The sequence below is a fragment of the Suncus etruscus genome, chromosome 1 (genome assembly GCF_024139225.1).
Source record: "Suncus etruscus isolate mSunEtr1 chromosome 1, mSunEtr1.pri.cur, whole genome shotgun sequence".
Taxonomy (NCBI): Eukaryota; Metazoa; Chordata; class Mammalia; order Eulipotyphla; family Soricidae; genus Suncus; species Suncus etruscus.
In genome coordinates, this window is record NC_064848.1 from 143,073,163 (window position 1) to 143,100,047 (window position 26,885).

Below are 26,885 nucleotides of genomic sequence, written 5' to 3' on the forward strand. Positions count from 1 at the left end.
CTTGAGAGCATCAAAGTTACCTTCTCTCTGTACTGTATTTGCTAATGCAGTGTCCACCATGGAGGAAGTGTTAGAAAAAGGATGTTAAGTCAGTAAATGCACAGCTTATGCATTGATTGCATGGTAATACCTCCTAAACACTACCCTTGGAAAATAGCCATATACTGGGATTAGTAGGGCAATCTTAAGTGGTTTGGTAAAGGCAAAGTGCTAGGAATGGGGAATGTCTGGGATTTAGACCCAAATTCAAGTTCTTGTTGCTGGCTGACCATTCTGTTATTTCATTTGTTTCCAAACATTAAGTGACTTCAGCTACACAATGACATCTAAATTGATGTGTTCCTATAGGGATGACAGAATCAAACAAGTGAAGTTGTCAAATAGCTGTACTGTCTGGGAATTTAAAGCACTATTACTCATTTTTCAGCCTTTTGTGGCACATAATTTAACCTGCTCAGTCTTCCAGAAGTATGAAAAAGGTGGAGGGAGGGTGCCTACACTCACTCCAGAGAAGTCCTGGTAATATCAGTCCAAATATTGACATACCTGGAGTTCAAATTGGTGTCTGAGAATTGTAGAGTAATGGTGAAGTAGAGCCATAGGCAAAGCAGTGATTATGGGTGATGGATGCAGCAGAGGTGGCTTTGGTGGGGCTTGGACCACCCTTTTCTCCCAAGATTGCCAGCTTTCAGCTATGCTAATGATGTGCTCATGATTTTTCATAGCTTGGTTATATCTCTTTCAAGAACAGAGTGCATCTAAGGAGCTGGCCCAGTTCAGACATGACAACTCAAAATTATTTTTTAAATATATTTTTAACAGAATCACCATGAGATACAGTTATGAAATTGTCCCTGATTGAATTTTAGTTTTACAGTGTCCAATACCCTTCATCTGAATGGTGCTTCTTAACCTTCTTCCATCACAGCACTCCTTCCAATGTTATTTCATTCCTGTGCACCCCACAGCCTCCAGTTGGCCACTTAGTCTCATGCCATAAATGCCCACTTACATGATTTTCACATATGGCCTCTTCATAATATCCTGAAGATTCGCATGGCCCCTGGTTGAAAAACACTGATTTACTGCTTTACTTTATTTTTCTTTAAAACGACATATGGGTATCTATCCTCCCTAGGAATACCATCTTCCACCCCCATGTTTCCATCCTCTTTGGAACAAAAGTCACGATTTTATCTTCTCTAATTTCATTGTATGTATTTACCACATCTTTTTTCTGTGTTTGTTTGTTGTGGGTTAGTTCTAGCTGCTGGCTGTTCTTAGTAACACTATAGTGAACATAGGTTTTCTTGTGTCTTTTCAGATGCATATTTTTGTGTTCAGGGAGTAGATGCTTAAGAGTGGAAATACTAGATCATGTTAGTTCTCTCTCTCTCTCTCTCTCTCTCTTTTTTGTTTTTTGTTTTTGTTTGTTTTGGGGCCACACCCAGTGTTGCTCAGGGATTACTCCTGGCTGTCTGCTCAGAAATAGCTCCTGACAGGCATGGGGGACCATATGGGACACCGAGATTTGAACCAACCACCTTTGGTCCTGGATCGGCTGCTTTCAAGGCAAACGCCGCTGTGCTATCTCTCCGGGCCCATGTTAGTTCTCTTTTAAATGTTGTGGGAATCCTTTACATTTTTTCCTTAAGGAGTGAACCAGACATTGCCCCCACTTCTCTACAGTAGTGAGGGAAGTTTTCTTTTTTTCCAGTCACTGCCAGCAGGACAAAATCACCTCCCATGACTTTTTGGTACTCAAACATCTTGAAGACAACTTGAACAAGAAGGAACTTGGCTTTGTGCAGCTATTCAAAAAGTACTGGTTTGGGCATTGCTTCAATTTTTGTTCAGTTCCGATGCCTCAAAATTTTCCCATACATTTATCCCCTGGAGGTTGATCCATGTCTGTAATGTTAAATTATTTTCAAGTCCATCAGATTTGTGTTGCAGTTCTTTGACATGTCTTATGTTTTGTTTTGAATAGCAAACAGCATATTTTTGCAGCCATTCCCAAGGTGCTTTTCAGAATCCAATCACGATTCTGTGACAGACTTTCCACATCCTCTGCTGCCATATTTGGTACCCTCTGGACACTTGACATTTCTTTCCCCACAAAATCTTGCCATACGCCACCCCATGCCACCAATTGGTTCTTCTGAGATTTATTGCCACTGGTCTCATTTAAACCCTTCTTTCCTTTGAGTTACACCTGCAGTCATTGTGTTGGCCAAGTTTTTCTAGACAGACAGTAAGAGAGAGGGTAAATGGTAACCAACAAATCCTGCTCCCTTTCCAGCACATATCCCAAAGGACAAGAAAAACCGTCCTCAATTTTTGGTGCCTCCTGGCTCCTCTGATACACTTTTGTTTGCTATATGGCTGGATTGTCAGACGTTTTTCTCTCTCTTCCCACCACCTCTCCCCAGAGAGCCTTTCTGAATATGACAACCATCAAAGATGAATTATCTCCCAGCAAAGTTAATTTCTGTTTCTCAGCGGGGAGGCACTGGTTCCTGCTGGGTTGGAAAGTGCTGCTGTTTGGTTAATGGATGAGTGTCTCTTGGATCCGGGCACCCACGCTGGAGCTGCTGCAGCTTCTGGCTTTCCATTGACTTTAATTTCCTACTTGCAGCTGGCATTCGGAGACCTAAATGGGTGTATTCATGGGGAAGTAGCTTACAGTCATTAGCACCAAGAGGAACTCATATTGAAGACCAGACTAGAAAGCTGCTTTCAGACTGCCCTTGATCAGTTTCCTATGGTTGGCTCAGTTAGTTTATTTCCTTTATTTTTTTTATAAGAATGTATTTAGAGATTCCTGCTAGAGAGAGAATAGATGGCCTAACATGAGAGGATTATCTCTGAGTTTTAAGACTTGAAAATGAAGAGGGAGGGTGTGTGTGTGTGTGTGTGTGTGTGTGTGTGTGTGTGTGTGTGTGTGTTCAGTATAGAATTGTGAAGATAAAATAAGATGCTGACTGAAAACTGCTCTGAGCACTTTATAATATGAGTCAGTGTTGCCATTGTTTGGTATGCTGAAGCCAGAAAAGTTGTAACAAATAGCTTTATTATCTCCTAGAAAGCAAAGCCAGAAGCCAACTAGAAAATTCCTTAGAACATATCTGACAGGCTTCTCTTAAGTTATTGAATTGCCTCTTTATTAGGTCAAACAAGGTCAGATATCGGCAATTTCATGGGGTTCAGCATATACAATGCTGTCTTTTTAGATAGCAATCCATAGGCCAGCAGCACCATAGATATTTTTTTCTTTGACAAACACGTAAAGCCTGTAGGCTCAGGCACATTTGTCCTTGTGAGGAACCCAACTGTAAGCTGTTAACTGTGACTCAGAGCTGTGCCTCTGAGAGGCTTCACTGGCAGAACATCTGGTCTACCAACTGGCTCATGCTGGACAGCTCCCTTTCTGTTTCTTTCTGGCCTCATTGTCCACCCTAAGAAAGCATGGAAGATCATCAATGAAAGTCTCTATTTCTAAAAACTGCCATTTACAGTGAAGCCAGAACACATTCCAGAAATGTGTTCATCTTGCAATTTGGGAGAGAGAAGGTGGATGGATTTCTTGCAAAACAAGAGAGAAAAGATGTGCTGTGAATTTGTTTTGGATAGCTTCTATGTGACTTTTATGCAAATAGCTTAATGCCTGCTAGCTTGGATTTTGTATTAAGGGAAGGAATATTTTAGAGAAATGTTGGTGCATTGAAAAAGGTCAAATAAAGAATTATCTAGTCTATATTAGCCAACACATTTAAGCCCCTAACCTTTCTATCTCCTTTTTCTTTCTTTCTCCCAGCTGTTTAAATTGGAATGTACAGATTTTTTTTAATTTATTATTTTATCATTTTAATACCCTATGAAAAGTGCTTTCGGCAATTTATATACTCTCAAGACCTACCTAAATGCATTGCTGCATAGCACACATGATATCAATCTCTATACTTTTCAGGTCTCTATCAAGTGTTCTCATTTCTCATACATGCTTTTTACATGCTTAGTCCCTTCACTTTTTCTTTGCTAGGAAAGGTCTGTCTTTGACCCATACCCAATATCAGATAACACTTGCTCACTCATTCACTCACTTCATTGTTTCCCACGAAATATCCGCCTAATTCTTACTGTATTGAAATCTTCAAATTGGTTCTCATTTAAAAACTAACTGAGGGGCTAGAGGCAATAGTAGGGGTGCTTGCCTTACAGAAAACCCACCTTGAGTACAAAGCCATAAGTATACTCTGAGCATCAAAGGTTCTGGCCCAAACCTTCCATACCACAAAAATAAAGAGCTATAAGTAATAAATAAATAAATAAATAAATAATAAATAAATAAATAAATAAATAAGAGCATATGATGGCCATGACTTCAAAAGGATGTTATATACACTGCTATTTATTGAGAAGTAGTAGATAAGGATCCTCTAACTTTAATTCCATGGTCTTCCCATTTCACTCCCACTGGCCTCTTCTGGATCAGGAAACTCTTGGAAAGGAAGATAGGAAGCTCATGAATTTACAAATACTGCTAAAAACTGTTGGGTACTTAAACAGGGCTACTAAACTTTTCCTACAAACATCAGTGTTTCACAACTTACAGATTTAAAGCTGATGGTACAGTAAATCATCAAATCTGCTCTGATGTTTGACAAAAAAATAACAATGTTATTTGAGGTCAAATTATGACAGACGAGGAGAAGTTTATGTATGTAGAGTTTTTGTTTGACTGAACCATTCAAGCAGTGGTTCAGAGCTTAATCCTGGCTCAGCACTCCGGTATCACTTCTGGCAGGCTTGGGGGGGACCAGAAAAGGAACCAAGAACTGAACCTGAATTGGTCCTACCTATTCTACTATTGCTCTGGCCCCTGTATAGTGAGAAGTTGAAAAAGGCAAACAGATGCTCTATCATTAAAATTTGGGGTTTGTATGTAAATTAAATGTATTAGATATAGAACATAAACATATTTTGTGCTGGCTATTGGAATTTAGTAGTCTATGTGTTTTTTTTGTTTTGTTTTGGGTTCTGTTGTTGTTATTGTAGGTTGTTGTTTTGGGCCATAACCCAGCAGCACTGCATATCTGCAATCAGAAATTGCTCCTGTCTTTCGGGGGACCTTATGGATGCTGGGGATCGAACCTGCATCTGTCCTGGGTCAGCTGCGTGCAAGGCAAATGCCCTACCACTGTGCTACTACTACTCCAGTCCCTAGTCTCATGGTAAAGCAGGAATGCGGCTTTGCAGATCAGGTTCTTGTGTTGAGACAGCTCCTGCCTGTTAATCCTGGTAAAATTTTAACCCAGGAACACTGGTGGGAGTTTCTTGTCTTCTCTCACCTCTGATTTCTTCCTCTGTTTTCTGGAACCATCCCCTTGGTTTTGTTCTTCTTTTTCCTCCATTTCTGAGATTATTGTTAGCATTTCTTGAAATATCAATGGGCCTCTTTTATCTTAACTTCTATGGTTATTTCAATTGCCTGACTCTGCAATAACGAGATACACTGCATTAAGTAGGATCAGGCTTTGCTTTAAAAACAGCTTTCATTTTCACACAGAGTTGAAAATATATCTATATCATGAAATATAGATGTTTAATTCATCAAAGTATTTGCAGTCTTTTTTTTTCTTTTTGCACACCTGGCTTGTGGTTGGAGAGGATATAGTGATGCTCTGCATTTTTTCTGAGCACTTGATTGATTAGGAAATTAAGTACTAAAAGTTGATGAGTATCAGCAAAATGGAAAGCTTCTGAGTTACATACAGAGTGGTCGTAATTAACCTAGGAATCAGCTCTTGTGTTTTTACCCAGAGGCCCTCAGCCGAAACCCTTTTATTCTCAGGCATATCTTCCTGATTTTCTGATTCATGTTATTTTCATATAAAGCAACATTAAGAATTGCATAAACTGACAATAATCTGAGTGTCTGGCTATTTTCTTTACTCAAGGCATACAATTTACTAGCTATTATTCTTTGTAAGTAAAACTATATAAAAGCTTAAAACAACATACCAGTTTGGAGCCATTTATGCAGGATGCAGACTGATGTACCTGCCGTGAAACCTTTCATGATCTAACTTTATTGCTAAACAAAAGGTTGATGTTAGTAGTGATGAATAATAAATTTATAATGAGTTGTTATGAGAGACATGAAGATCTGGGGCATCTACTCTGCATGGCCAGAAAGTATGAGTGTACTTTATTTAAGTCATCAGAGGTAGAAGTATAAATAATTACGTGAATTTTATGATTGCACTGGACTTTCCAAAAATTAGCTGTTTTTATTTTTATTTATTTCTTTATTTTTATTTTTGGAGCACACCTGGTGACACTCAGGGGTTACTCCTGGCTATGCACTCAGAAATTGCTCCTGGCTTGGGGAACCATATGGGATGCCAGGGGTTCGAACTGCGGTCTGTCCTAGGTCAGCCACATGCAAGGCAAATGCCATACCACTGCACCATCACTCGGGCCCTTAAGTGTTTTTATTTTTGGTTGGTTTTTATTTGAGGGGAATCAGGGTGCTCCTTCCCAGCATATGCTCAGGGACTATTTCTGGCTCTGTGCTCGAGATCACCCCTGGCAGTGCATAGAGTACATATATACTACCCAATATCAAGGAAGATACCTTAGTACCTGTATAGTCTCAATGACCCTAAGGATTATTTTGAAATTAATAAATCAAAGTAACGATATTTTATTTGAGAATTCCTATTTAGAAATCACATTGTCAGAAAATTTAAATTGTGAAGAATTATTCCGTTGAAATCTGAAAGCTATTTGATATTATAAAGATTTTTCTAGGTAAATTTTACAGATTAAATGTATCTTGCTTTATGTCATCTGCCAGATCCAGATTAAGATAATTAGTATAATTTTTATTTTTACTAAATTTTTCATCCCTTCAAAAAATCAAAACCCCATATATGTAGAAGTGAAGATTAAATAATTCATTCGCAATACATTTTGAAACAGATAAAACATGTAGTTTGTAATGAAACCCACTAATGTAATTTACATCTAATTTACTTTAAAATAATATACAAATTTAGTATATGCCAATCGTTTCTTTAAATTATGATAAAACTTAGCAAATAATTGTACCACATTATCTTCCCATCTTTTGTATTATTGTGTTTATTTTTATTTATTCCTTTATGGAAACACTTTTTGCTTTTTCACAATATTTCTCCAAATGACGAATCACCATGAACTCTTTTGCTAGGCAAATTTTCTAACTAAAGAGAATATTCCACTTTTCTCAGTGCTTTCTGAGGAAAACTACATTTTGTTCAAGGAACATTTATGGGGGATTAATAACAACTATTACTTATTGAACAACAAACTCTAAGAATGCTTTCATTAAATTTTGACAGCAGTCAGGTAAATAGATATGAGGCCAAGAGAAATTGCTGACTGATTCGAGATTCATTAAGATCACAGCGCAAGTCATTTGTAGGATTCAAGAGAAAAAGAAACCTCCCAACCTGCCCCTGCTAGTACTTTTATCATTTATGGTTTCTAGGTGCCAAAGGCTTTACTAACCACTCAGTTAATCACAGAGCTCTTGTGTGAGGAGACAGGATGCAGAATAGATGGTGGGTGTGGTGTGGTGCAAACGAGTAATACTGCACTCAAAGTTTGTTCAAAGCACAAATAACTGAGTGACCAGTGTGGGGATAACAAAGCAGGCATCATGGAGAAGGCTGACTCTGGAAGTTGCAGGTTGAATATGAGTGCATTGAACAGGGAAAGACAAATAGGCCTTCCAGGTATGGAAAAAGGAGGTCCTTAGACACTGCTGAACCAGTGACATACAGTTTAATGCCACAGAGCCTGGGAAAAATCAGCAAGAGTCAATGCTCTTCTCCAAAAGCAAAGCTGGTGAGACTGCCACAGCCTGATTGCTACCAAGTAGGGACGATGCCCCTGAGGCTGCCCAGTGGAAATTGATTCATCTGTGGCATGACTGCTTCCTTCTGCTGAAACTCAGCTCTGACTGGGACATTTCAAGAAAATTCTGTAATGTCTTTCATGCTTTAACTTTATCCTTCTTTTCCTTCTCCAAAGTAATTTTCATTTTTGACCCATCTCTGGCTCTGAGACTCTCTTTTTGCTTTGAGTTATAGACCTGTGCAAGAATCCGCTCACTAAAGGAGGATAGTGGACACTCTACTGAAATGGATTCTGTCCATCATAGCTGCTCATGTGCAAGGCCCTGAGTTGACCTCATCACGCTTGGCCCTGTTATAGGAAGAGTAAACTCCACCCTAACTCCCTTATTTAGCCAGTGGACATAGACCTGGTGCCTCAAGGTAGTGGCTTAATGTTGGCCTCCTGGATCCCCACATAACATTTATCAGAGAAATCCTGCTGCTCTGTAGGACACTGTCTAGCAGTAGGCTCTGCTGCTATGGAAACTCAGCCAGGCCTTCCCAGGCTCTCAGGTGCCACTGTGAGCAATTACGTTTTGGAGCCAGGCTGCTTAGGATCCATCAAGTCTGATTCTGCCATTTCCCTGCTATGTGGCTTTGGGCACATTACCTACCTTCCCTGTAGCTCCCCCACCCCCTTGGGCAAAATGGCAGTAATAAGACTTAATCTAAAGAGTTCTTGTGCGGATTAAATAAATCCATATGTCAGTTTCTCGCAGATACATTCATTCGAACAGCCTCATGGATAAGAGTTCAAGGTTGTTACTACTCACTTGGATGTCATCTGCCTTTAGTCATATAGCCAGCTTCTAATTCTCCCCACTAGGGCAGCTCAGCTTCTTTTCCAGGGATCAAGTGGTAGATTTGGGAGAGACAAAGGAGAAGAAGGTAAAGGGGAATTCTTTAAACTAAAGGATAATGTTATTCCTTCCCTAGGAGAATCTGTCTTTTTATTATTATTCTTTTACAGGTGGAAGGAAGGAGAAAAATCCTCCTTCTGAGTTCACCCTTCCTATGTCTGTTAGCAATTAGAACAGAAAATTTGTACCTCAGTTCACCCCATTGTGAGTTTCTTCACTGTGTGCTTATGTGATCTGAGTTGCAGGAGAACCATGGCCAACTTGAATCACTTACTAAAATCCACCAAAGACTTGATTTTTAGAAACCTTTGAGATGGGCATGCATGTGAAGAGACCAGTTCCTTTAAGGAGAACTCTGGCTGAATGTGTATTGATTCACTTAATTAAAAGATTATAACTTGTGCTCTGCACTCTGTGTGCTCTCTGACTATATGGTTCCAAAGACTTTTAAAAATGACTGTGTTAATGCCCATTCCATTTAAACCAGCAGGAGTTGGAGGTTATTTCATCAATTTGATAATCAAGTAATTGCCAAGAACATAGAAGGTTAAAAAAATTATTTTCTTTAATAAGTAAATTAAAGTGCTTGCAACTAACTTTGGTAATATTTGTGTGTGTGAGTGTGTGTGTGTGTGTGTGTGTGTGTGTGTGTGAGCTTAAGTTTGTAGGTGCCCTTTCTGTGTTGACACTAGGAAAGATAAGAGTTCTTTAGTTTTCATTTATTCTTCTGATATCACTTTCTTGACTGGTTCTGGGAGTTAAAGTAACAAGAAGATTCAGCTGGGTCATTAGTTTGTGAAATCTCCCATGTCTGTTTCTAAGTTATTCTTCTTGGTCCAGTCTCCACATAGGAAGAATGTCTAATATGTTTGTTGTCTTGACATTGAAAAGTTCACTAGCAGTATTTAAGATATCATATGGAAAAGTATAGAATAGAATCAGGCATTTTGGCTTTTCAGATAACATCCCTTCTCTCTTATTTCATTCCCAATTTTTAATTGTTCATCCTATTTCTATTTTTAACAGCCCTATTTTAAATTAAATTTATTTATTGGTTTTGTGCCATGCCCAGTGATGTTCAGGGTTTGCTTCTGATCTGCACTCAGGAATTACTGCTTGCTATGTTCGAGGGACCATTGTGAAATGCCAGGGATCAAACTCATGTTGGCTGAGTGCAAGGCAAATGCTCTACTTACTGTACTATCACTGCAGCTGTTTCTTAAAATCAGAGACTCTGTATTTGCCTCTTTTAGAGAATTCTAAGTTTTTCAAAGTTGGAAGTAACAGGAAAGATTTGGTGATCCAAGCCCTTCCTAAAGTGACATTTTTAAAATTTATATCTTTATTTAAACACCTTGATTACAAATATGATTGTAGTTGGGTTTTAGTCATGCAAAGAACACCCCCTTTCACCAGTGCAACATTCCCATCACCAACTAAAGTGACTTTCAACAACTCTTCTATTGGCTTTTCTTCCCTTTGTCCCCTCAGCTGGGCCTGAAAGATTTGCTACTTCTCCCATGGATCCAATAATCTATTTTCTTGAATTCATGGAGGCATTTACCACTCTGATCTGCTTCCTCACTTCCAAAATGGTACTGCTTTTAGCATCCCTCTGCTCTTCTCATTGTCCTGGTGGGTTGTGCCTTGGGAATAGAGAATGAGAGAGAAAAATTACTGTATGTGTTCACTTTGCCCTATTTGTGAAAAAGTCAAATCTCCCTGTAGCAAAGGATTTCATTCCTGCTATATCTACTTTTAACTCATCAGGCCTTTCTCTTTCCCTCAGAGTCCAGTGGTCAGCAACCTTTTTTTTCAACTGAGCCAAATGACGCCAAAACCACGATTGAAATTTATTTTGAGAGCCACACAGGGTGCACACTGACAGAGGCTAGGAGCAGAGTCCTGACTCCTGGAGCGGTAGCCTGGCACAAAGAAGAGCCAAATTAAAAGTATAAAGAGCTACATGTGGCTCACGAGCCTCAGGTTGCCGACCACTGTCTTAGACAATAGGGGTCAGGGTGGATGTTTTCCATCTTTTCTATTTTCTTATGATGCCAGTAAGGTTCAGCTTTTCTATAATTTCCCTGAAAGTTCAGTTAAGACTCTATCTTGTCTGTTAAGTCTTTTCAGATCATGAGAATACACAGTGAAAATTTCCCAGGTGTCCCACACAGGGGAGTTGTTTCTGGATGCCCATCTATAAAGTCCTTATTAAGAGAATTAAGACTGGATTGCAGTTTCACACCAGAATCTTAACTGAGAATTCATGCCTCATGTTCCCCAATGGTCCTATGGGAAAAGCCTGGATTTTGTAGTTGGATCAGCCCGGGGGCAGTCCCAGGTCCCTCTTTTTAGTAACTGTTCTACTTAGAGCAAGAAGCTTAATTTTTCAAAATGAGGTATGCAAATACTCAAGAACACAAAGCATATAGCTTCGGTTACCATCTTCCCTGACCAAATAAGAGTTTGATACCTTTTCCTTCCCCATCATAGTTACATCATCATAATTCAATGCCCCCTTTTAATTTAATAAATGATTATGTTTTTGGAAAAAGAAGTTGATAAAGGCTCTGCTTGCAGCACAGCTATTCTTGTTTGTTGTTGTTGTTTTTCTTATTTAAGCTATACCATATCAACCACAAGAGGAATGAAGAATCTTGTTTTTATGCTAGAATTTTTATGCCAAGAAGCTCTTATTGCTTGAGTAAGGAGGGACCAGGGGAACAGAAACACAGGATTCAATAAAAACTAAAAGGGCCTCACTCTCAGTATTGGCTTTCCCAAAGCCAACCTGAGGCTTACAGCTGGGCTTCCCCTTTGCAATTATAAAAGTGAGAACTGTGTTAACTAACTTCCAATTCAATCCACAGCTTGCCACTCGGGATCTGGAAGCTAGCTGATTTTTTGACCTAAAGTGCTCTGCTATGTAGAGTTGCCAGTTATAATTATATGTTCAGGTGTCAATTAGCAAAACAGTCCATTATTTGGCAGTTTGGAGTAATGAGATGGATTCTGCACTAATCTTGCAATCTGACAAGCATTGGGTAAAACGCACCACACATAAAATTCCATATTGCATAGCACTAGCAATGTTCTATGAAGAACTAAAACTCACAGATTTAAAAAAGTATATTCCTTTGTGAGCTTATAAACTTGCACATACTACTAGAGTTTTGAGCAACAAAGAAGGCACAAAGTTTTTCATAGGAACAGTCATGCACACACATCTATTCCTTTGTATCCAAGTGAAAGGAATTTCAAAGACAGTTACTTCATGAAAGAGATAATATGGAAATGTATTTAGTGAGGCAATGTAGCAACCACCACCTTCAAGAACATAATTGCACCAGACTCTGGGGATCCTTGGTGAGCAAAACAGATCTCCAGAGATCACTAATTTACTGTGATACTTGCCTTTTTCTTCTATCTGCACCAAAACATACGGTACAAACCAATGGTACCACCAGTGGCTGGGTACCACCTCTAGGTTTATGTACAAAAGCATTAAGATAATTCTTAGATCTCTTCTTTTTTTTATGCAGTTCATCATTTTCATACTCCTCAAGCTTGTCAGGTTCACAAATATTTTCTGTTCCCTCTTCCTCTCTTTTTTATCTCCCATGAGCTAGAAGATGCAGAAAAAGGGAAAAGGAGGAGGGAAAGCCTCATCACTTGAAGCTGATATATAGCACAATTTCAGCAGTGGGCTCCTCAGTTCTTCTAGAGAGGAAGGGGAGATTTCAACCATGTATTCTTTTACCACTCTAGGCCTGTGGCCTATCAGAGCAGGCTCACTAAAGCACTCACCTTCTCTCCCTCTTGTGGCCACACTGTCTCTTCCTGTTCATTCTATTTAAATGGCAATGGTGTGTCTTTTTTCCTTCCCTATTAGGTTATACCTTATATTACTCAAAACGAAGATCATCCTGGTTCCTTTGTATCTATTTCTTTACAACTTGGTTTTATCTCCAAATAGAGATCGTCCTACTTGTAAACTTGGGCAGGATTGGCTCAGGATAGTCTGAGAGTATCTGTCCTTACTGCCCCACCTGGGGGTAGTGTAAGTACTCAATAAAAAACATAGTTCTGGCAGGTAGCTCACTCTCTGTATAAGATAGAAGATTGTCAGACTACAAATGTTTCATTTGCAGCCTGGTCTGGATTATTTCATGTGCAACCCTGCTTTAGACTCCTTCACCTGGGGTTGGAGAATGACACACAGTGTGATTTTATACTTCCCCACCTCCATTTGGGTCCCTCTCCCTCTATATCCCAGCTGTGGTTGAGTTTAGATGGTCATGCTCCATCATATATGGGAGCCAATTTTAAGTGCTAGTTCCTACATTTAATCATGAGTTGGTGATTAAATTTTCAGAAACTTTGTGAGTTGGTTATTAAACACAGTCATTATTAAAAAGTGGATCTGTAATGACTTTTTAAATGAACGTAATAAATATTCATACTTATTCATCACTTGTGTTTTGCTATGTTTAACTATTATCCACACCTATGGTTATTCATACCTGCTGTGCTGATGGCAGAAATAATCTCTGACACTGTGTTTCTATGTATCTCCCAGCTCAGAGTTTAAGAATGGAATATCACTTGGTAGACTGAAAGTGGCTATGGTGGGAGTGTTTCCTAATAAAAACCAGTGAACATTATAAATAAAGATTCTCTTATCCCCTACAGAGTCAAGGTCAGCATGTTAACTGTCACACCATTATCTTTTTCTACCAATATTCCACTCTTTTATGACCTTGACCTTGAGCAACGCCAGTTATCATTTATTTTCAAGTTAGAAAAACTCTTCTCCCTCCATTGATCATGCCTGCTTCCTTTTTTTTTTTTTTAAATCCCACAGCCCTTGCCTACATCAAGTCTGGTTATAGACGATGGAGCATGTCTTCTTTCTAGACTGTCTTACCTTCTCCCCAAACTGAGACATTCAGTCATTGGTTGCTTTCATTTCCTTTTCTTTCTTTCTTTCTTTCTTTCTTTCTTTCTTTCTTTCTTTCTTTCTTTCTTTCTTTCTTTCTTTCTTTCTTTCTTTCTTTCTTTCTTTCTTTCTTTCTTTCTTTCTTTCTTTCTTTCTTTCTTTCTTTCTTTCTTCTTCTTTCTTTCTTCCTTCTTTCTCTTCCTTCCTTCCTTCCTTCCTTCCTTCCTTCCTTCCTTCCTTCCTTCCTTCCTTCCTTCCTTCCTTCCTTCCTTCCTTCCTTCCTTCCTTCCTTCCTTCCTTCCTTCCTTCCTTCCTTCCTTCCTCCTTCCTTCCTTCCTTCCTTCCTTCCTTTCTTTCTTTCTTTTTTTACTGTCCCTCTACTCCTTAATCTTTCTTTTCACCATCTTAAAAGCTAAAATAAAGCTCTGTATCCACACTAACCAGCTTTCCATGTGACTCCTACATGTACCAGATATGTATGAACTTGATCTTATTGCAGAGCTTTCTATACCTCTGTTTCATCTTTTCCCACACAGAGATAGATAATATCACCTGCGTTGTAAGCAATAGATGCACATTTATTTAACAAAATAAAATTTTAGATTCATTATCCAGTTCATACCTGTGGTAGAGAGTCTAGAAAGGAAGAAGTTCAGCAAAGGAAGCATAAGAAAATAAGTATAAGAATACAGGGGTGCAACTTAGGAACCAAGAAATGAGTGAACGAACAGAAACAGGAGGGAGAATTATTTACAAATAAGAGGGATGAAGAAGAAAAAGAATTGCATGGCAGAAAATCAACAAAGACTAACAATCTATGTAATATAAATGTTTACTATTTTATTTCAAATATATGCACTACAAAAGTATAAGGATACTTTCACTCTCTCAATGAATATAAAAATTCTCTTTGTCATTAGTGCTATTAAGCTCTCATTTCACTCTGCAGTCTTTGCAGACATCTGGTTGTCACACACTGACAGTACTTGGGCTTAATCAAATTTGTATTGAACAAGAGCAGTGGAGACCGAGTGAGAGAGAGATGTCTGTATCTGGGGAAGTGCAAGCCCAGGGGCCCGAATGTTCATTTCTCTGACCATTTGGAAATCTCCAGTGATCTAAGCACTTAATTTTGCTCTCATTTTTAGAACAAAGGGGAAACAATCAAAGAAGAAAATGGGCAGCAGTGTCATTCTACTTTCCATTTAAAAAAATCTTCATGGTAAAAGGTGCAGAGAATTTAAGAGAAAAATAATAGAAAGCCATTCAAATGATTTGAAACTCTGTCTGTGTTTTGTGGTTGGCTCTATTGTTTTCAGTTACATGAAAAGTGTGATAATTTCATGAATCATTAGAGTTTTCTTTCCAAATTATATCATCAGGTTCTTCAAGTGCCTCCCAAGTCACCCACAGTACAAGGCTATTGAATGATTTTTTAATTCCACATAGCACCTTTAGCTTCTATATTAATTTTGCATTTTAAAAATGTTAGTTTCTAATTCAAAGATGAAATCTGAAAGCCAAATATTTGTGTCCTTAAATTGTCCTATTTTTTATTTTATTTTATTTTAAATAATATCTTCAATTAAACACTATGATTACAAGCATGATTGTAGTTGGGTATCTGTCATAAAAAGATCACCCCTTGTCCTACTTTTTAAGTCCTACAAACCTTTCTCTTATTCTTTAGTTCAGTAATTATTTTTTATATTAAAATAAATATGAATCCCTGATTTGATAAAATGACAACTTCATGTAAAAGCAACACCCTTGAAGTTGAAAGCAGAAACAACAGTTGAACATTGTCTTTTGACATATTAAGTTTTCTCAGTAATTGTGATCAGTAAGGTGAATTATATTAGTGATATATAGCATCCTCCTCTAAGGTCTGTCATTCTCAGATGCAAGGCCATCTGCTGGATTGGGGAGTTCAACACAGGCATCACAAAAATGGGTTGAGAAAGGCCAATTTATGGTCCGTGGTATACATGAGAGATTGTAGGGGTCGGAAGAGGGACTTGGGAGTTGGGAAGGACTTTTCTTTCCTTCCCTATGGGGTGTTAAAATATTCATTCTTTTGGGGTTAAAATATTCATTCTTTGCGCGTGGCCAAACGTGGTTGATCCACAGCACTGTATAAGATCCAGAAACCCTGCTAGGAGCGATATCTGAGTGGAGACTAAGAGTAAGCCTGAAGCACAGCTGTGAGTGACATCTTTCCCCCAAAAAATAATTATCATATTTAATTATACATTTATCAAAATAATTATTGGTGATTTTTTGTTTCATTTTAAGCAGCATAACTTAGCAATGAGTATAAGAAAACTAGATATATGCTGGTCCATTTATTATTCCTGATTTGTGATCCTGAAATTTAGTGCTGTTGTGCATATAAATGTGGGCTGAATTCTTCTCAGCAGTGTGTGTGTTTTCTCACTAGGGAAACTTTCTGTTTTGTTTTGGGCAAAACACAGGCTTATTCCTGACTGAACTAAAGATAACTCGTTCAGGGGTCCATATTGGGTAGCAGGAATTGAATCTGGTTGGCTTCATGCAAGGCAAGTGCCCTGCTATACTCTTGCTCCAGCCTCAGAAGATTGGTTTAGAAAGAAATATATCAGAGCTTCTGTATTCTGATTTTTTTTTTTTGGTGTGTGTGGGTTATTTGGAGGCCATAACGTCAGTGCTTACTCTTGGTAATGGTACTTGGGAACCATATGGGATGCCGAGTTTTAAACTCAAGTCAATCACCTATAAGACCAAGTAATTTACTGCTGTCTTAGCTCTCTGGCCCCAATATTTTGATTTTTAGCCAATAAGTGGAAGATAGGTAGAAAAGCTGCTTCCTAGGCAGAATGTGAAGGATTCTGTTTCTCTCATGCAAACCCCAGTGGTACCATTGAGTTTATTTAGTCAGTTATCCTGTCTAACCTCAGTATACCCTTTCTCTTCACAAACCATAGTTTTGGTAACTATGATCAAAGAAAACTAAGTGTGAATGACTTACATCCTCATCTTGGGAAAATAAATTAATAAGTTGAAGACCCAAGTTGACTTGATGGGTAGGCAAGAAATATCACAAAGGTTCATGGAGAATATCTTAAAAGAGAAATTCTTTCTCTCCAAAAGAAATCAGCATTCAGACTACATTTGGAGCCTCCTGTTTGCCCTCTATTCAGTTTTTACCCAGTTTTTAACCTAGTTCAGTTGGAACATGTTATGGAGAGTAGCTAACTTCCTCCCTGAATGAACAGGAAAGCCAGGTTTAGAGCAGCCATCTCTGCTTGATCAAGATTTACTCCTTAAAATCCATTAGTTCTGCATTGCTGTTGCCTCTCCCATGACAGTCTCTTATCTGTGTCTGTACCATTGAACTAATTTTCCTTGGTGTGTGTATACCCACTAGCATGCACTCTCTCCACAGCTCCATATGCCCTGTTTTCCTGGCAGCCCAGCCCTTGCTCCTTCTCCTCGGAGGCCTCCCAGTCTCACCTCTGAGGTTGAGGAGTCACTGAGGCTGAAACAACTGGTAGGAAAAGTTGTCAGCATAATGGATTATCATTTGGTGAGTGCCACCAAGACTGTGGAGCCAGCACAGAATGGAACAATTGTGTACATATTCTGCCTCTCCCACCGGCCATCCTCCTGACATGTTGATTTATATATTCATGTTGATTTATATATTCATGGTTCATCCACTGTGACCATTGCCCCTCCTGCAGAAAAAAAAATGGCCTCTGTTGACCAGAAGAAGGATTGTGGAGGTTTTGCTCTGAATTTGCAGGTTTGTTGATAATCGCTAAATAACATGGACTTTAAAAAAGTGTCATCTTCAAAAGGACAAAATAATGGCCTCAAACTCTTGAATTCTTATCCATTAAGGGAGGGGATTCACAAGTACAGATGCTTTGTACTATCATGATAAAACCTCCAAGAGCAGAAGGCAGATGTGAGGAAGAACAGGCCCTGCAGGCCCCTAAGCTCCCTTGGTTGGCAGCCTGATTATGGAGTTCTGCAGAAACCCCTTCAAGTGTGAACCTTGTTCCTGGAAGCTGCTGTAATGTGAAGTTTGCTTAACAGGAAAGAAAAGGAAAAGAAAGAAAGAAAGCCACAGGGAAGATGCTGACTGTTCTTTCTCACAAGTTGTTTAGCTATTGATTGAACTATTTGCAAAGTACTTTGAGTTCTGCAGAAGTGCATTAGAAAAAGTGGTGACGTTGTTAGCAGGTCCTGACAGGTCCTGACACGCTGTGCAAAAATATTATTTAGAAAGACCAGTGTAAGGCAGTTTCAATTACTAGCCTGAACCTGAATAGTCATCCTCTATCTTCCTGTCTGATCCTATTGCCTGAGGTGTCAATTCTGGGTGAAGGAAGAGGTTATGGTCAGCCTCAGGAAAGTAGGAGAGAAGAGACTTTGATGCTGAAACTGTCACTGTGGAGTCTGGCAATGGAAGTGACTATTGCTTACGACTGGCTCTACCAAATAACCTAGTGGGCCATGCAGTGCCAACCCTATTCTTTTTTTGGGGGGAGAGGGGCTTTTGTGTCACACCTAGCAGTGCTCAGGGGTTACTCCTGGCTCTCCACTCAGAAATTGCTCCTGTCGGGCTCGGGGGACCATATGAGATGAGATGCCAGGATTCAAACCACCATCCTTCTGCATGCAAAGCAAATGCTCTACCTCTATGCGATCTCTCCAACCCCATCCAACCCTATTCTTGACATCTCCCTGTCTTCTTACTGAGTCACAACTCATCTTCATTGCACTTAACAAATGTCTCCACATCTGCTTTTCTCTTCTCTGAATTTTCTTTCTATTGTCCCCCCCCCCCACATTCACTTCTAAAATTGTCATTTGAAGGCCACCATATTTTCAGAATCAGTACTCACTACCTTTGCCTGGGATGCACCAGGCCCTGGGAGGGGGGAGGGGGAATGAACTTATCCTTTTCTGTTTCCATGCTTTTAGAAGAAACAGCTGAAGAGTGCTGAGGTCTAGGTTTAAAAACTGGCTGAAACTCCCACTTCTTACTTGGATGGCTTGGATAGCTCTTGGTAGAAGCATATTTATGCTTCTCATGACGTCCAACACAATAGATGTTTATAAGGCACAATGATAACTTAGTGATTTGCTTCATTCTGAGTGATTGTGCCCAGGTATAGATTAGCATTGACGCCTCCATGCTATACAAGTGAACTATATCATGTTCACTATTATTCACATCTGTACTATAATATAAGTAGCATTTCTATTTATAGGCAGAACCATGACAACAGAAAAGAAACAATGATGGTACTTGAACATTTTACCTTTCTCAACTAAATCACAGTGGCTAGAATGTGGTTATCATTGAATACTCATTGTTTGTGTGACTTCATCTAAAATTGATCCTTTTCATATTAATTTTACTTCATGCTCTATCTAGTTAAGTATTTTTTAGAAAACTTTTTTTAAATATTGTATTGGTTGAGTTATGCAAGGAATGTGTGTATGGGTAACAATACCATAGAGTATAAACTCATACTGGGCCATTTGAACAGGAAGAGAATAAGTCGGAATATACAGCTGCGAAACAATTCCAGGGTACGCTATCACCAGAGACAGCCAGCCTCTGGCAGTTCTGCTTTCACCTTACAGTTATTTGTCCTGCCTCTCTTAGTGGGCATTCTTCTTGATAATAGAGCTTTCTTGATTTGGTAATCCTGAAATCATTTCCACTCAAGTAACAGCAAATGCATAATTCTTTCTCTATCAATTCTAAAAGAATTGAACTTAATAGTCACATCAAATGGTAACAGATGAATATTTTTTCTAACTTTCTCTCTGAATTGATTTTCTCATGCTTTTCAATACATATAATCAGCTGTAATAATTTATTCTGTTTGATGCTCTAATCATCTATTTTGGCCAGAGGGAGTTCAGAGACCTGGATACTTGATTTTGAAGTTCCATAAACTAGATGTATGTATCTTTGATGAGTTCTTTAATGGGTATTTGGTTCTTTTTTCTTTTTGGTGAGGGTAGGTGTTAACACACAGGTCTTCCTCCTGTTGTTGCTCAGGAATAACTCTAGCCAAACAGGGTTTTTTTTGTAAAGGGTTTAATAGGACAAAACAGGTAGGAAGGGGGGGTGGGGGGGTCAGGGTCTTACAGAAATGCCATTCAGAATGTCCTGCTAGCCCTAAATACAACGACCAATCTCATTCCAACCAATGACTCTTCTCCAATTAACTCTGCCCAAATTCTCCACTCTCACAGTATTCCAGCAAGGTTGTTTTTCTGAGCTACTACCGTGACCCTTATTTTATTTACTTCCTTATTTTAATTATTATTTTTTATTTTTTAAGTAATATATTTATTTAAGTACCATGATCACAAACATATTTGTAGTTGGGTTTCAGCCATAAAAAAAGTGCACACATGTGGCCGGAGAGATAGCATGGAGGTAAGGCGTTTTGCCTTGCATGCAAGAAGGACAGTGGTTCAAATCCCGGCATCCCAGATGGTCCCCCATATGGGGGACCTGCCAGGAGCGATTTCTGAGCTAGAGTCAGGAGTAACCCCTGAGCGCTGCTGGGTGTGACCCAAAAACCAAAAAAAAGTACACACTCTTCACCAGTACAACCTTTCCACCACCAGTGCCCCGCTCTCCCTCCTCCCCCACCCCCTGCCTTTCTTCGAGACAGGCATTCTTTTTCTCTCACTCACTGCCATTATCACGATAGTTGTTGGTATACTTATTTCTCGAACTGCACTCACCAATCTTTGTGGCTGCTCTTTGTCGCTGTGTGGAGACAATAGAAATGGAGGAAGAAGTGGTTTGAATTCAGATGAACTCAGAGGTGCTCAGGGATCACTTCTGGCAGTGCTCAGGAAACCGTATATAGTGCTGGGGATCAGACCAGAGTTTGCTGTATACAATGCAAGCATCTTGCCTGCTGTACTATCTCTCTAGCCCTTATATTTGCTTTTGGGGCCATACCCAGCATGGTGTTTAGATTGTACTCCTAAGTGTTTAGAGATTTTCTTGTGCAAGTGCTCAGAAAACCATGAAGTGTCAGAGATCAAACCTGAACCTTCTGCGTGCAAAACATGTGCTTTAGCCCTTTGAGCTATCTCCCAACTCAATTTTTTTCTTTTTAACATGTGTCAACATGTGCCACTGTTTGTGCACACTTGAATTGATTTAATGACCACAAATTTCAGTGCCATTGTGCACATGTTTAAAAAAGGAATTAGACTGCTTAGCCAGGAATGCTGTCGTCGATCTAGAGTTAAAACTCTGAACTTCATTGCCTAATGCACTGCTCCACTTCTTCTGAGAACAGAAGAAAGCCCTCCATCTGCATTAGAACTTTTCACAAGCTTCTCCCCATTCTAATCCAATCAACTATCACCTCATCATGAAGAAGATGACTACTGCCACAGCCACCACTACCAATAACCAGCCTGCCTCACTGTACCATCTCTCTTCCCTGAAATCCCTGAGTCTTTCTAGTCTTCCCCAACTTCAAGACCAATTTATACTGCCCCATCTTTTTGTCCCAAATCTCCCATAAATTTTAGTATACGTATTTGCATCTTTCATGGAAATTATTACTTGCTTCTTATGCTAAAGGATGTCATCCCAACTAAGGAACTATTGCCCCCTTCGACCAGAAAAACAAGTCATACTTTATGCCAAGAACAGTGCTTAGTACCAGAGAAGTAGGAGAGTTGCAAATTTGTGACTATAGCTCTATTTTGCATGTTTTTTAAGTATATGCACAGATTGCTAAAGGTACGTAGTTGGAGCTACTTCTTATAAAGACTAATGCTACCCTATTTCTTGATCTATTTCCACTCTTTGGTTTCATTTACCTATCCAGGGAATTTTATTATTTAGTCACAGAATTACATTGGTTTGAAGATGTAGCTCAACAAATATTTTCTTACCTGATATTAGCTCAAGAAACAAAGACCTCCTGGGATCACATAGTCTAATTAAGCCTAAAGATTGTAAACTTCTGTCACCTCTTCTGCTGTTGTTTTGTTTTGTTTTGAATATACAATCACCACCCCATAAATAAACCTCATTAAGAACCAGATGTGCTTATAAGATACCTTTGGCATAGGTTTTATTCAACCACAAATTATTCTTCACCCAAAATTCTAAAAAAAATACTATTAATAATTTACATTCCACACTTTCCCAAGTATTAGTAGGCAAGTGAATTTGATAATCACTTACATGAATTCTAAGGGACAGAGTTTTTTTGATTGCCAAAAATTGTGCGGTTGTGTTCTCTTTGTTTAAGCTGATTTATTAATTCTACCTGACTCGTTAGCCAGTCAACCAAGAGCTTTGGAATGTATTTCCCTGATGGTTGTATACTGTCTTTCATGCACAGTGAAGTCTTTGGAAGTTATCTCCGTGCATATTTTCTGTGTTGTGGAATCCTGCTGCATTGGAATGAATCCTCTCATGATGAGTGACACTGTGTTAATTTGTTGTAATTTTTTTCTGGAGAAGAGGAAAAGAGATATGTATATCTGAGATATTTAGGGGCTCCATGACCTATGCTTTAAAAGTATCCTTCTGCAATCCAGCTTTTGATGCGTTGCAGCCCACCCTCCTGACCTCACATGCCCTTGCTTACCCCCTGCTACTGAGAGCCCCTTGTAGTTCCCTGGATCCTATATTGAGTCCTATTCATGTTGCTCTCCCTGCCTTAACTGCTACTCTGCATGTATGTCCATCTGTGTGTACTAAATCCCTGTGGGAATCAGTAGTAACTTCCCCCTTCTCATTACCCTCCATTTCTATCCTAGTCCAGTAATCCCTTTTGTCCCATGTGTCCCAGTGTTGATATATGGGTGCCCAGGATAGCCTTACAGTACATCATTGACCTTTTTTTGTGAACTTGTCTCCTACTGCCATTACCTATGGTTACTGGAGGGCAGAGATTAAGCCTCACCATGGTTTGTATTATTTATAGTTAAGGCTAGTGTTCGGCACAGAGAAAACATTTACTTTATGTGTATGTAATCCATTAGTTAAGTTTTGTTCTTTTCCTAAACAGCTTCTTATTCTTTTCGAGCCACATCTTGTGGTAGAGAATAGTATGAGCCATCTTATTGTTACCTTTTCACCATAAAAAATACACTGAAAGTGAAAAACATATATCAGAATATCTGCACAGTTGTGGATGGAAATCTCAAATAAGGTCTTAAAGGGTTGTCTACTCACTTGTACAGTGATTGGACATACTTTATTTAAAACTGAAATTTGGACTGGAGGAATAGCTCAAGTGAGAAAAGAGCCCCTGACATACTCCACTCTTAGACACTTGAATTGCTAGTGTAATATATCCATTTTGTGTATAGCTTGTAGTTTGGATTTCTTGATTCTATTGTTGTTGATTTTGTTTTGAGTATTCAAATGGTCTGGCCATTTTTTTTATTTTCACTCAGTTATCCTGAGGCCATTTGGCCCCTGGGTCCCCATCTACTTGTTTTTTTTCTTTTTTTTTCTCAATTTGTAGCAAGATAATAGAAATATGAGGCAGAACAAGATAATTCATGTTCTATGGTTCTGTTAAAAAAGTGGCAGGAGCCCCTGGAGGGAGATCAACACTGGTGGTAGGAATGACCCTAATTCACTGTCACTATGTACCTGAAATACAACTGTGAAAGGCTTGTAATTCACATTGGTCTCAATAAAAATTAAAAAAAAAAAAAGTCCCTGAGTTTAATCTCTCTCAATGGTGGCTCACAGTAATTATCAGATATAATACTCTAAGTACTTAAACACCACAATAGGTACCTCTTATTTAAAAATAAAACAAACTGAGATTGAGAGTAACATGCTTGGTGGAGCTGTGGAGAGATAGTGCAAGAGGTAGGCACATCTTACCAGGCCTAGTATACAGGAAATGTCATGAACTAAGAAAAGAAGGAAGAGGCCTGGGTTCTCATAACCAAAAAAACTGGTCCTTATAACATCCCTTTTTAGTTCAGATTATTGTAATATCTCTTTAATAAACTTCAGGTGTTTATTTTTCATAGCAACTTGTTGTTCTTATTATGTTACTTTTTTAATAGCCACCTTGGGATTTTGTTTTCCTTCCTCATTTTTCATGTCATTATCAGACTTTATTACCTAGTAATAAGTTGCAAGAAATGAGAACTGAGTTGTTTCTACACAAATAGCAATCGTTCATAGATGCATTTAATAAAATTTATAATGAACAAAATGAGGGGTTACTTATTCAGAAGTCATTATATTCAGCAGCAAATCCCAAAATTAATAATGAGTCAATAAATCATTTACATAGCCAAGGAGACCAAATAAATAAAAACAAGAGTGACCTTATTAGAAATCAGATTTTTTTTTAGCATTTATCTGTCAGAGCTACTGATTTGGAAATTGTTCAAAATTATTTTAAAAATTGTCCTCCCCAATACCTGTCATTTGATCAATTACTGTGTCATTTTCCTTGAATAGAATATAGCGATTGATTACCCAGACGGTTCTCATGACAAGGCAAACCAATCAAAACGCTAAGAAATTGTAGTAATCATAGAGAACCTCATAGGGTCTGTGACGAGCACAAGCATTTGCTTTGAACCTTGGCATTCTAATCTTTCCCTGCCAGTGCTATCTGTTTGCTCCACAGTCTATATTTCTAGAAGATAGATGCATGCAGAGGTCACCAGCCAGGTCAATTCTGACCCTGAAGTAAATAGAGACCAGACTGAAGACACTCAGAGATTTCAGAATATAAAGTACTCTGTACCTGGAGTCCTGGCATACCTAACATGCCAATGGCTCTATTTATTAAGTGTGTTAATATTATTAGTGCCATTTCCTTCACTATTCCAGAGTTCCCTGAAACTCATGAGTAATTACAAATAGACAAAGGAGGGAGAGGTAGGATGAGAGAGTAATAAAGGGAAAAGGATGCAGTCTTGGAGAAATTGATCATAGAGTGCAGAAGATCACATGGGTTTGAAATAACCTGAGAACCATTCTTTTTTTTTTTTTTTCAAGTGGAGAACAGTGCAGCAGTTGAATAACCTGCGTGAAGGACCAGGAGGCAAGAGAAACCATAGAATGTTATCCTTATTAGAAAGCTAAAGAGCCATAAGAAAAGAAGGGACTACCCCAAGCTGCCACCAGAGTGGATACCTAGGAGCACAAAAGGAGATGAATCAGGCACTTTCCATAATCCAAACAGTCTCACTGTGTACTTCTTCCCTGTGGTGTTTTAGAATTTCAGTGGGCTTTGTTAAGATGACTGAACCCTAGTCTTCTCCTTCATTGCTGTTCACGTGTTGCAAGGTGTCCTGCATTCTGAATTTGGATGAGCATTTTAGATTCTTCTAGCAGCATGGGGACATATAGGCAAGCAGAATCAATTCCTGTCACTCACACACACATACAGAGGAATGGGATTATGGATCAGGGGGAAACTGCAGAGCTTTAATCTTAAAATCAATACAAAAGAAGGAAGTAAAACTTGTGGGGATTCTATAGAGACCATAATTTGGTTTCATGTGGGGCTTGCTGTATAGAATGTAACTGCTCCTTTTCACTTTTTCTCTTTCTGATTATTTTACATGGTGAGACAGGAGGAGGGGTGCATTTGGCAGGGAGGGGTGCTGGAAGAGGGGAGGAATTGACAACTCTGGAAATGAACCATCCTGAATTTGCATGCACACACAAACTCATAATTCAGGCTGCTCCTCTGTTGTCATAAGAAAAGAATTACATTTATCCCCATTCTTTTGAATTTCAGAAGAAAAATGAATTAATCCAAACCCTATGCTTGTCATCTATCTGTCTTTAAGCATAATATATTTTTTGTTCTTTCCTGGGTCACAGCCATGGAAAGAAAAAATTTTAATGTTGATTTTTATGGCTAAGTCTACCATAGCTTATGTAAGTATATATAAGTACAGACCTATTTAACCAGTCAGATATTAACTATTGGAGTTCAGTTCCTAAGCAGGTAAATTTACTCTAACATAATGCTGTACCTTTTTTTTTTTAATTTTAACTTGTGTTTAATCTATTTATTTTATTTTTATTGAAACCATTGTGCTCTACAAAGTCCTTTAATAGTTGAATTTCAGATATTCAGTGAATTAGGGCCATTCCCACCACCAATATCGACCTCCCTCCACCAATGATCCCAGAGTGCATCCTATACCACCACCCTTTGCTCCCTAGGCTGTCAATATAACAGGCCCATTTAAGTTTAGATTGTTAAAGTGTAGGTCTCTTGATTCTATTATTATTGACTTTGGCTTGGATATTTAAAACAACCATGAGTTAATGGTGGACACAGCTCAGCCAAAGCTCTAAGGTTTGTGTATGCTTCTGTACTGTACTGATTGTAGATGAAATATGGGCTTATAGACCCCCCCAGAATATTTCTTTAATTCAGTTTTATAATAGGTCAAATTCTATTTGGATAGCATTTCTACAAGGAAAACACCAGTACTTGAATCTCAAGAGAAAACCATGTTGCTGCAGGCTAGAAAGCCATTGAGCTGAAAGCCAGAATGGTGGCAAAGAGAGCAAAGCCTAGAGTGTTTGCTTTGTTTCTTTTTCTAAGCCTATTATATCTTTAAACTGGCAATGATGATGACAGGATTCACCTGATAGATAAGGCATGCCGAGAGGATTAGATGAGGTAAATCACTTAGAGGACCTAGCACTGTGCTTTGCACTTGTGAGAACCCAATAAACTATTCATGATTATTATAATTATTATGTGAGTCTCATGGGAGCTAGCATATGCTGTGTGTCTGAAAACTTCTACAAGCTGTAAGGTACAATACAAATGTTAGTTGTTGTTCTTCACTAAATGGAGTTTTTTTTATACTGAACACAAATTCTATATATTTTTTGTTTGTTTGTTTGTTTCTTGTACTGCCTGTTCAGGTCTCTCATCTCAAAGAAAGATTCCTTGGAGTCTTGGCTCCAACTGAATATACATATTTTTTCTTAAAAGTCACAGAGAGATCTCGTGTATTCCAAGAAGTTCATAAATAAAGTTGAGGGGCCGTAGAGATAGCATGGAGGTAAGGTGTTTGCCTTCCATGCAGAAGGTCGGTGGTTCGAATCCCAGCATCCCATATGGTCCC

At 38.7% G+C, this 26,885-nt stretch overlaps 1 protein-coding gene across 1 annotated transcript in view; it reads left to right on the plus strand.

Annotated features, from left to right (window-relative positions):
• Positions 1–26,885, plus strand: part of EXOC4 (exocyst complex component 4) — an 871,527-nt gene that overhangs the window by 642,599 nt on the left and 202,043 nt on the right. The gene's annotated exons all lie outside the window — the stretch shown is intronic.